Source organism: Chinchilla lanigera, unplaced genomic scaffold (genome assembly GCF_000276665.1).
Source record: "Chinchilla lanigera isolate Chin_1 unplaced genomic scaffold, ChiLan1.0 scaffold00059, whole genome shotgun sequence".
Taxonomy (NCBI): domain Eukaryota; kingdom Metazoa; phylum Chordata; class Mammalia; order Rodentia; family Chinchillidae; genus Chinchilla; species Chinchilla lanigera.
In genome coordinates this window covers 733,788-745,414 of record NW_004955460.1, presented here as the reverse complement: position 1 = coordinate 745,414, position 11,627 = coordinate 733,788, and the positions used below count along the sequence as shown (strand labels likewise).

Here is an 11,627-nt window from a genome sequence, read left to right as displayed (position 1 = left end):
CCGGCTGTGCCCTCCGCTGGGCCTGGCACCTGAGTTGGAGAGGAAGCAGCCCGTCATGTCTCCTACCGTATTGCGACCTGCACCCCGGCGGGCGGGAGGGAGGAGGGAGGAGCTGGGACACGCGCGTCCGGTCCATTTTTGGCTGGAGGTGCGCTTCCTCCTACCCAAGCATTCGCGGACCGTCACAATGCAGCAAAATCCAAGCGCTCCAACAAAGTGGCCCCTCCATACCCCGCATCCCCTAGAGCTCTCTGATTGCTCGGCTGCTTTGACGTCCGGGCCACTTGGCTGATTCTGGGAGCGCGGATGCGTGGTCTGCCTTGCACACAGGCTGGGCACCATAACTTCTTCCCTGCCGAATTTCAGCGCGTGGGGGTGGGGAGGGGCAGCTGGCAGGGACACAAGCTGCAGAGACGCCCGTGGCTCCGGGCACAGCGCGCCTCCGTCTGCATTGGGCTGACACCCATACAGCTTGGGGATTTTCCTAGTTGCCCGAGATACGATTTGACGTTGCTGTAGTTTTGTTGTTTACTCCTCTTGGGATCTGCAGTGGTACGATTTCCCCTTGTGCTTTTTTGGTTTGTTTTGTTTTTGTTTTTGTTTTCCTCCTCTCTCTTTGAAAAGATAACAATGCTATGCTTGGCAGAAATGGATACAGGAAGAGCAGCGCAGTTCAAGGATTAAGGGAGGAGGCGTTTTCTCTCTTTTCCTGGGATTTAAACGCGATTTTAGAAGGGTAGATGCCCTGCCCGAAAAGGCCAGCCTGTAAACACCCCAGCGGTGTTGAGGTCCAAAGCGTCTCAAAGCAGGTGGCCCGATCTGCGTCCCTCATCAGCGGACTCGCTCCGGCTGTGGCTATTACGGTAATTCATTTTAGATTGGGGGTTCATTTTGAAAATGTGTGTTTTCCACTAAGAAGGGATTAGCGTCTACATGTCTATCCTAGTATGAACGTGTGTGCCTGTTTGGGAGAGAAGTAGATTGTGGTAGAATTCCCTGTTGACACCCCCTCCCCCTTTGCTACCTCCTCTGGAATGTAGCCTTGAAAAAATGAGACGCTATTTTAATTCCTAGACCGAGAGGCAAATCGGACTTTAGATTATTTCATTAATAAACTATGTTCTGGCTGATTCTGCACTAGGATGCCAGTCTAATGCAGTCGGCTGCTTTGTGGAATGACAGTTCTCTTTTTGTCTGGGGTGGTTTTTCTTCAAACCCAATTGCCTAAATTCTTTGGGGTTATGCCATTATTGACTTGTAGGAAGGCCACATCCTGAGCTGCACCAGCCTATCCGTGCATTAGTGTGGTGGGATGGTTAGGTTAGAGTATCATTTGATTCTGTTTATGATTCTGCTTGTGCTTTCAAAGATAGACATATTAAAAGAACGCTTTAAACTTTACCTTTTGTGGGTCAGTCATGAGTATAATCAAGTAAATATTAAAGGGAAGATGTGATTATGAGCAGACCACCTCTGTTTCACTCCTTCTCTGTAAAGTACGTTGGACCAGCTGATTCTGTGGTTCCTTCCAGCTTCAGCAGTCTGGGATAACTAACAGAGGGGTAAGAAAAGTTGTGCAGCTTAGAAAAGGTACATAATCATAGCCCAAACATATAAGCAAAGGATTTATTATAGAATTCTTGGTTTATTTTTAAATATCAAAAAATTTATACGTTCATTATGTGTTTTTCCCTATAAATGAAAGTAGCCAATAACTCAAACAGGTCCTTTCTTTGTCCACTACAGAAAAAGACTTTGGCGGGTGGGGGAGAAAATTTTTAGTTTAATTGGCTTACAGGTTTTTCTCATTTGTGGATATAGTTACTCATTCTAATTTTGTCCTGGATAATTAAGAATTTCCTTATTTTTCAGTGATTGATTTTTGTTTATTTGTTTGTTTGTCATGAAAGACTCTGGATAGCTGCTTCATCCTATGCAGTAATTAGCGATAGTATCAGACTTCTCCTGATATAATTTGGTATTTCTCACAAAACTTGTAAGCACTGTCGTGTGTTATAAAAATGAGCCAGGCAATGCTGGCTTGAACAGACAAGCGAAGTGTTTTCGTGTGCTTCCAGTAATTATTACGATTTTGGGACCGTTGAGGTGTTTAGTCATTGATTCATGCTTAACCACACCATTTTTCATAGTTATGTACGCATTTGTTTTGTAGAATTACAATCCAAATCACAGCTCAGAATAATAGTTCTGCCAGACATAATTAACTATTTCCTTGCCTGTTTTCCCATAGCCTTTCATTCATACAGTTAAGGTGGCCCTGATAACGCTGCAGTTGTAAATGTGCCAGAGTCTCCTTGTTTAGACATCAGAGTTTCCTCAGGACAAGGACATTGATAAAGCCATTGCTCTTCTCTCCAGCAGCTAGCACTTTGCCTGGTATGTGGTAGGTTTGAAGAACTGTTCAGTGGGTGGATTTCAGGTCATAAAGATGCACTGCGATTGTATAGGTAGGAGGTAGGTGGGAACCTCAGCTTCGGGAGTCAGTTGTGGGAATCAGAGGGGTTATGTAAGATGCTTAAGGGAAATGGTGAGCCAGACTCAAATCTAGGCCTTCCAGACTGTCACAGAGAAAGGCTGCACCCCCTTCAGAAAAACAAACAAATACGGAGAGTGTCCAGTGCAAATGTTTGTAGATTTGGGTTATTTATTTTCAGTTCAATGATCTGGAGTCTCCATTTGGACAAAATTGAACTGATCACGGCTCTGCTCTGTTTTGCCTTGAAAGGAACTTTGTCTGGCCCAAGCATTCTGTCCTCAGGTCTAAAGGGATGGGCTTTTCTGCCTACCTTCCCCCCAAGTCTTGATTCCACCACACAGAGTTTGCTAGGACAATGGCTGTGTCTAGGGGAGGCCACTCACTGACTGACACATGTAGCCACCCTACATTGTGCTTCTGAAATGACCCAGCAATTAGATCAGAGACGCCTATCATTCCTGAGCCAGCCCAGCATGACTACGTCCCCAGACAGGCAATTTCTGTACTAACAAACAGGTGTGATTTAAAGACCTTGAAACCTTTGCTTCTCCCCCATTTGCCTGCTTCCTTTGTCACTAAAAACAAGAGTGGTTGCCATTAGGAAACTAGGAATTTCATAAAGTCCCGTATTCACGGGTCCTTTCTGTACTGCAGCCCCGGGCACTTTTGCTGTGCATGGACTCTCAGAGATTACAGTGTGAACTATTCTGTGTGACTTTCTTCCAATCACTTCTCTCTGAAGTCTCATTTCTTCTTCTTTAAAAGTAGGAATGGAAGCAGACCGTTTTAACTCCTTGACTTTGTTACTGTTTTTGCTACTTTATTTCAGTGACTCAACTGGAGCATGAAAAACACATGATAATTTTTCTTTAATATATATATGTGTATATATACACTGTGTAACATATGTGGAAATACTTAAGGCTCTGAGTGTCCATCTGTGGGCTTTCTCATTACCATTTAAGCCTTTGTGAATGCTATTTCTTACAGATATCTTATAGCAATTCATTCTTATTTTAAAATTGAGTTTGCTACATTAAAGGAAAGAGGAGCTGTATGTGGCATTACACTTACAATTCCAGCAACTTGGAACACAGGGGCGAAAAGATCACAAATTTGAGGCCATCCTGGGGCAATGTAGTGAGGCTTTGTCTCAAAATAAAAACGGTGAGGCTGTAGCTCAGTAGTAGAGTCCTTGAATACCATGCATGAGGCCTAGGTTTAATCCCTAGGACTAGGAAAAAGATGAAAGGAAGGAAGGAAGGAAGGGATGGAGGGAGGGAGAGAGGAAAAAAGAAGGGGAGGGAAGATGGGAGGGAGGAAGAAGAAAAGAAGACTGTTAATGTTTAGCAGTAGAAAAGTATACAGTTTAGGATTCAACAGTCAAAGACCTAAGTACCGCAATAAAACACTCTTCTTCTCACCCTTGAGTGTGTCTCCCAGCTGAATAGTGTAACTCCTGTGGTCAAATGTGTATTTGAGCTTGAGCCAACTGACAGACTTTTCAATTCCTCTTTGGTTTATTTTACTCCCGCCCCCCAGTTCTGTACCTCCACACAACTTCCTGTAACATCCCCCACATTCCTAAGATACACCCTAGAATGACATTACCGTGCACCCTCACCCAGCCCTCCCCGGGGCGGGAGTCAGAGTCTTACAAACCTTTTGTCTCCATCATTCCTGCTTTCTAGGGCCTATTTGTTAGTATTGGTGTTCCAAGTTAAGATACCATGAGATAGACGGAGCTAGTTTTCTGGTGACTTTGTATATATCATTTCTCCCAGCTTTCTGGCCATCATTTGAAACCTAAATACCATGCACTTAAGGCTTCTTTAAGTAAGTTAGGGAGCAAAATAACATGTTAAAGATGATGTGTATCCTGTGCCTCAATGTGTGGATGTAGGAGCGTTGGTAAGAGCCTGATGTGTTCTGTAACATGGGCACTGTAGGAATAATGATGAGTACAGGACAGTAATGCCACTACTTATTGGCAAAATAGCATAATGACCACTATACTGTTATGTCATCTGGGTTTCTGTAGCAACAGGTGCTGTGCGGAGTTCACATTACTTGTTTAGAAACCATACTTTCCCTGATTTATTGGCCCCTAGCTTGATGTACTCAGAGGACTAAAAGATAAGAATGTGGCTTGCGGATGTGCTCTCCTGCTGTTATCAGGCTTCTATTGCATGTGATATTTTTGGGAGAATTCAGTGGCTGAAACTTAAGCTGGTATTGGGGAGGCTGGAGTGGGAGCTGGGAAAGGACGCCATCTGTGCCCACGATGACGAATGCTATCATGAAGACTTCACTTGGGGTCCCTTTTATATATTTAGTGGAGCAGATTTTTCATTTCACACTTTCTAGATATATTTGTATTGCACAGATGTCAGGGAAATATCATGTGTGTGAAGGAAAAAAAAAGACCAAAATTCACATCCATGGCCAGGGATTGTAATTCAATCACTTTGTCCTTAAATTGACACCTATTTAACTTGCATGAACGTTCCCTACTTTTGCTTTGGGAGTTTAAGCAAAGCACTTTGAGAAATAAAAAGCTCAGGGTCTTGCTAAATTGCTAAATTGTCCAGGCTGGGCCCAAATTTGCAATCCCCGTTCTTCAGCCTCCTACAGTGCTGGGATCAGAGGCATGTACCACCATACCTGGAAAAAAATCTCAGTCTTATACATTATTAAAATTCAGAAGTTTAGTGTAAGAGAATAAAAAGATGGAGAAGCTAGAATTAAACACATAAGATCTTGCTTTAGTGCTGCTAGTCCCAGGGCTGATGGAATCCATTAGCATCATTTCCCTTCCTGTATGATGCAGATAGGGACACAGATAGATTTTTAACCTCAATAGGACTTCTTTGTTTCCTTACCATTAGTCAGAAATCCTTTTACCATCAGAATTTAAAACCACTTATGTTTTCTTTCTGTTTTGATCACAAGTTACTTTTGTAGGAATTTACTTCTGGAAATTGAGAAAAAATAGTCTTGAGGGTTTTGTGAATATTATTTCTCCCTCTACTTCCTCAGTATTGTTTCAGGTCCCCTTGGTAGCCCACAATAGGGCACAGGCCCTGTGTTAGAGGGGATGATCGTGAGGAAATGCTTGGCATTCAGATGGGCTGAAGTATATTCCATTTATTGAGTCTCTCCCCTGGCTTCTCTTCCTTCCATGATCAGTTTTCTCTTCTCTTTTATAGAATATGCTTCCAGTTATCTCATTGGCTTTCTTCATTCTTCCTATCTCAGCCTCCAAAGACACTTTTGTTATTTATACAAATGGTTTATACAAATCATGCACTTCACATATGTGTAAATTATGAAGTAAAATAAAATACCCTCTGACCAGTTCATCTGAAGCTACCTCATTGCTCCTCTCCCTTTCTTGAGAGCCACCTGTGGGACTCTTGTCCTTGTCACTCTTCTGTCTCTATTTTCATGGTGGTCGCCAGTGACCTCTGCCCAAAAGGATGGACAAAACCCAAAGCCCCTGTTTTCCTCCAGGACACAGATTTCCCATCATCCTGCTGCCTCTCTGGATCTGCTGTCTGGATGGCTTCTGAATTTACTGACCTCTTCTGAAGTGTGGTCTCTAGCTGATGGGATTTCCCAGAGCTTGGTTCTGAGACCTCTTCTTTTCTTATCTCTATTCCTTCTCTTGTTTTTAACATGGTCTTCATGCTGATGATCCTCAATTCTTCCCCAGCCCTGACTCATTCCCAGAGCTTCAAACTTTAATAGGCATCCACCCAGTACCTTCCCTTGAATGCCACGTAATCTTTAAATGAACGTGTGCAAAAATACTTCCACATACTGTCACTCCCTAAACCCTCATCCCTTCCAGTGTTCTCTGTCTCTCTCTCTGGAAGGGCAACTCTGTCTATCCAGTGACTCAGGCCAAAATCCTGCAAGTCCTCCTGACTTCCTTCTCTCATCTGTATCTAATCTTCAGCAAATCTCTCTCTCTTCCTTCCAGCTGTTTCATGCAACATGACTCCTCCTGTCTACACCACCAGGAGCTCCGCTCCCTGCCTCCCCGCATTCCTTGCACATCTGCATTCTGCTCCCTATACAGCAGCCCAAATGTGCTCTTAAGTATGTAAGTCGCATCATATCATTCATTCACTCATTCAATACTGACTGAACATCTGCTGGGTGCCAGGCATGGGTTTAACTGCAATGATGTGGCAGAAACACAACACAAAACAGTCAGAAATCCTCGTCTTCCTGGAGTGTAGGTTGTGTTACTTCTTAGCCCACAGCCTTCCAATAATTCCTTGGAATAAAACCCAGACTCCTTATTTGGCTTACACAGCTCTGTGTCTGCCCTCCCCTGGCCCACTGGACTCCAGTGTCCTGGCTCTTCCTAGAATGCGTCAGGTGTGCTGTTCCCTTGGCTCCTCCCTTTTCCTGGAGGGAGTCCACCAACTCCCAATCACATACCTTCAGAGAGGATTTCCCCGATCACCCGTTCACAACATGCTCTCTTCTGCCTCTCTGTTTTGCTTCTTTTCACACCACTTAGCATCACATGATTTGTTAAATATTTATTGCTTATGTGCTTGCTGCTTCTCTCCCCTTCTGCTACCCTTTATCTCTAGAATGCCCTCCCGCTACCCCAAGTCTCATGTGTCCAGAGGTGAGGCTTTTGGATGGTACTTGGATCCTGGGGCACTATCCACTTCAGTTGATTGCTCCATTGTTGAGTTCTAGCTAAATGTGCTGTTAAGAGGTTGGGCCTGGGTGGAGGTGGTCACTGGAGGCGTGGCCTGGAAGGGTGTATCTCCCTCTCTGGCTCCTCCCTTCTTGCTCTGCTTCCTGGATGCCATGGTAAGAGTTTCCTTGTGCCACCCTTCTACCAGAATGCTTCTGCCATAGAGCAAGCTGACTTGAATCCCTTTAAAGCGCAGGCCAAATTAAATCTCTGCTCTCTTGAGGAGTGTCAGTATCATGTCTGAGCAATGGGAAAGCTGATGGAGATACGTTCTCACTTGTAAACTTCACTAGGAACCTATTTACCCCATGCCTGGAACAGTGTCTGCAACATAGCAGGTACTGTACTAGATATTTTCTAACTGACTGACTGACTGACTGGTTTAACAGGGCTCTCTTTAACTGAATTCAACCTCAGAATGTTCCCTCACTCCATTTTATGACAGATTACCATTAAAACTTCTGAATTCCAGTCTGATGATATTTTCAGGTCTCTGGATCCTCTGAGAAAAAGCTTTTCCTTTTCCACAAACTATTTCCCCCTACTTTACAAGGTGATGACTGAGGCACTGTCCTTCGTGTCTAGACATTCTGTAAATGCTGAACCTCTGCGTTTTTCTCCTGCTCGGTGTTCTCTAACCATTAAAGACAGGAGCTAGCTTGAGCTTTTCTTTACTTCCTCGTCAGCAGCCAGCAATAGTAGTCTATCACTCAATTATTGTTGATTTGAGTCACTTATTGGCTGTTATTCCTGTTGCTAGGACTTGATAAAAACTGCTCTTTGCCCTCCAGTTTCTGCTTTCTCTGGGCCACGCTGACTTTGTCATCTTAAATGTGAGCATGTCATTCCCATGCTCAGAATCCACTGGAGTGGTTGTCCTGTGCAATAAAGAGCTAGCTCCCTGGGCTGGCACAGTAGCCTGTATGCCATGGCCTGTCCATGTCCCCATTTTCCCTTTCTGTCCCGTGCTATAGCCACCTCAATCTTTTTTTTTTCATTCCAGTTTTCCAAACCTGCTCTGTGCTGTTCTATAATTATATATTTTTCCTTACACTGTTTTCTACTTTTAGTAGTCTCCACACTCCTGTAAATTTACTCATTTTTAAGATCTCTATTAATTTTCTTCTCCTAGAGAAGTCATCACTCAGTTTCCCAATGGAATATAATTTCTCTCTCTTGCCCTGGAGTTCCAGTGTGTATCATTATGTACTCTCTATCAGCTCTCCTGTTTTGCAGTATGTACTGAATGCTGAGCACCTAAAGATTAAAGATTGTGTTGCATTTATCTCAGGGTTCCTAGAATCTACCCCTGACTGTTAGATGAATGAGTGACTCAGAGAACAACCCAGTGGTTGAGAAGGTCTGAAGTTTTTTGGATGTTGTTCATGTGTGTACATCCACATTGTGCATACTGTAATGTCAAGTAATGTTACTGGAAGTAAAGGTCAGGTCTTCCCACAGCTCAAAGGCCAATACACGTATCAGGAGATGAGAGTTGTATGAAGGAACGAGGACCATTCAAAGGCTAGAAACCCTGAGAAAGAGGGGCTACTCTTCAAAGCTCTACCTTGGCGATTCAAGGGTGGAAAGGAATTTTATAGGGAGGAAAAGGAGCACCAGACAGGAAGGCTAGCAGGGTCTGAGCAGGGTCTTCATCATCCAGGGCATGTTTCTCCTTTTTTTTTTTCTTTTCCTGAAAGTTACAATAGACCTTGACCACATTTCCTTAAATATAAGACCTGGCTAGAAACTAGTCAACCTTGGAAACCAGAGATCAGAAATACCAGGCTCATTCAGTCTATGCTTGCCTTACAGAGTAGCCACCCAGCAAGAGAATAGTGATGGCAGGAAAGACAAGGACAGGCTGACTTGGGCTGGTGTGTTTGATCTCCAGTTTCCAAGGCTGATTATTTTCCAGCTGACTCTTACTTTGGGGAAAGAGGGTAGCTTTTTTTAGACACAACTAAAGGCTAAGGAGCGATATTACAAAGGTTCTAGGTTCTGCAAAAGTAAAGAAAATTCAGCAGTCAACATCTTGACCATGTAGGTGGGGTTTCCCTTCAACAAAAGAGTGGAAATGCAAAGGGATGGGGGAGGTAAGGACAACTCTGAAGGACACCAGGAAATTAGAAGAGGTGAGTTCCACAAGACAGGGATTTTTCTTTATCTGTCCATCCTCGTGTCAGGAACAGTACTCTGTGTTCAATAACTATTTAAAGTCTGGGTGAAGTGTATAGGTGGCATCTTAAATGTCTACTGCCTTGGATACATAAGTCACCAAGCTTAAGAGCTGGGGGGCTTTCCCACGCTCACATACTTAAGGGATGGGATCTCATTTTTTTTGTAGAGCATGTCTCGTGTTTCCCCTGCTGTCCATGTCTGAACAATGTCAAGCCAGAGTGGGGATTACTCGATAACCTTTTCCAAGGTGATGCTTTCCAGGGTTATGGTGATATTTGAGGGACTCCTTTCTTTGAACCTGACTTGACTTTCAGATCGGCTGAAAATAAGCGATAGAGTAGAAACTTTAGGATCTCTAAGAATTCAGACATCAAGAAGAAGATGTGACTTCTTCATTCTTGCTAAGCCTGAGCACATCTGGGCTCCTTGGCTTTGCAGGGTTGACACTCAGGGTTTTTGCTTACTCTGTGCCAATGTGGATGGCTGAGCTGGTGGCAGCTGCCTCCTGGAGCATCTATAAGGACAAAATCAATTGGTGGCATTGAAGTTGTCTGTTGTAGTATCCGCAGGAGCTTTTATGAGTGGTATTGCGTTCCTCCTTTATAACAATCTTAAATAGCAAGCTAGCACAGTTTTTGATGAGCTGTTTATCTTAATAACTTTACAAGCATTTTCCATCATTTTGTTGCAATGAAATAAAATTTATCTTAGAACCATATATGCTGATCATGGCATGATGTCTTTGGGAAAAGTAATGAAATTCTCATGTTGTTAGTTCATCCTTTCCCCTAGAAAAAGGAAAAATATCACTAAACACACACACACACAAAGTTGGGGAGGCTTCTAGATTCTAAAGAGAAAATTGATCAAGGAACGCCTGGAATCTCAAACTAAAATAAGAATGCATTATATGTATACATATGTGTATATCTATACTTAAATATTATGTAGAACTATATGTATGTACAATATATAAGCGTATGTACCTTTTTAGGTACTAGGAATTGAACCCAGGGCCTCTCACTTGTCTACATCTCCAGCCTTTTCTATTTTTTATTTTGGAACAGGGCCTTACTAAGAGACCTGAAATTTACACTATTGCTTCACATAGAGCTACTCAAGTTCTATCATTAAACAGAACATTGCCCTTGTCAGTGGCTTAGAAATCTTTGGGATAGTCTTTGATTAAATTAATTTGACAAGACTGAATGCTCCTAATATTGACCTTCACCACCTTAAAGCCAAGACACACAGTGTCCACTAACTGATGTACCATAAATTGGGGAAAGACAGTAGCGCTTCTTAGATACAACTAAAGACTAAGGAGAGTTGTTACAATGATTGTAGGTTCTGTAAAACTAAAGCAAAATTTAGCAGTCAACATCTTGACCATCTAGGTGGGTTTCTATGCTGTAGAAACTTGCTGTCTCAGGACTTGAAGCTCTGGTACAAATGTCCTTCTTCCCAATGATCCAGAGAATCTTTAAACTATCCTTTGGGGACTTGAAGAGCTGTGTCAGAGGATATCGTGTTGTTCAGCCTTGCTTGAAATTCACATTTCTTCAGTTTCTGCCCACTCAGGACCCAGAGGCAAAGTGAAGGGGCTGGCAGGATGCCCATTACTAGCAGATGGACCAAGCTGGTGGCAAATGTCCCCAGACACTGGCCCACCTGATGCTATTGTCTAAGGGTCCCATAACCCTCAAGTGCAGTGATCTTTGGGTTGAAGAAGAAGGCAAGAATAGCAGATCCTGCTAACTAAAGCTCCATGTCCTACTCTGAGTTAAATGCATTTATCATCTAACCTGGGATAATTTCACTTTGTTGGAGAAAGCTTTTTATGAAATATGTCAGCTACATAGAGAAGGTGGAAATAGAAAGAGAAATAAAACAAATTGAAACCCTAATTGTGTCTACAGGTGTGGGGGTGCTGGGCAAGGGCAGCAATTGGGAGAAAAGCATTAAGGTCTCAGGAAGATTTTATTCTGTGTTCTGACCCCTCCTTCAAGAGTTTATTTGCCTCTGCTGAACATTGTAATCAATGCAGTTTTTAAGATAGAAACATTAAAGTTTGTGGTGGGAATTTTCCTTAATGATTAGCATTCTTGCCTTGGAAATTTCATTGTACAGGCAAAAGAGAGTGAATGGCTTTGTTTTTCCCATTGCTCACATCTTGCTATGAATTTGCAAATGGCTTTTGAGGGATCCTGATATTTTATTTTTCAA

At 43.0% G+C, this 11,627-nt stretch overlaps 1 protein-coding gene across 2 annotated transcripts in view; it reads left to right on the top strand.

Annotated features, from left to right (window-relative positions):
- Positions 1–508: 508 nt before the first annotated feature.
- The window catches only part of Hecw1 (HECT, C2 and WW domain containing E3 ubiquitin protein ligase 1), a 408,102-nt gene continuing 396,983 nt past the window's right edge, over positions 509–11,627 (top strand). For both annotated transcript variants that reach the window (XM_013521104.1, XM_005397713.2), the window contains exon 1: positions 509–863. The gene's annotated coding sequence lies outside the window, so the exon portion shown is untranslated. The remainder of the gene's footprint in view (positions 864–11,627) is intronic.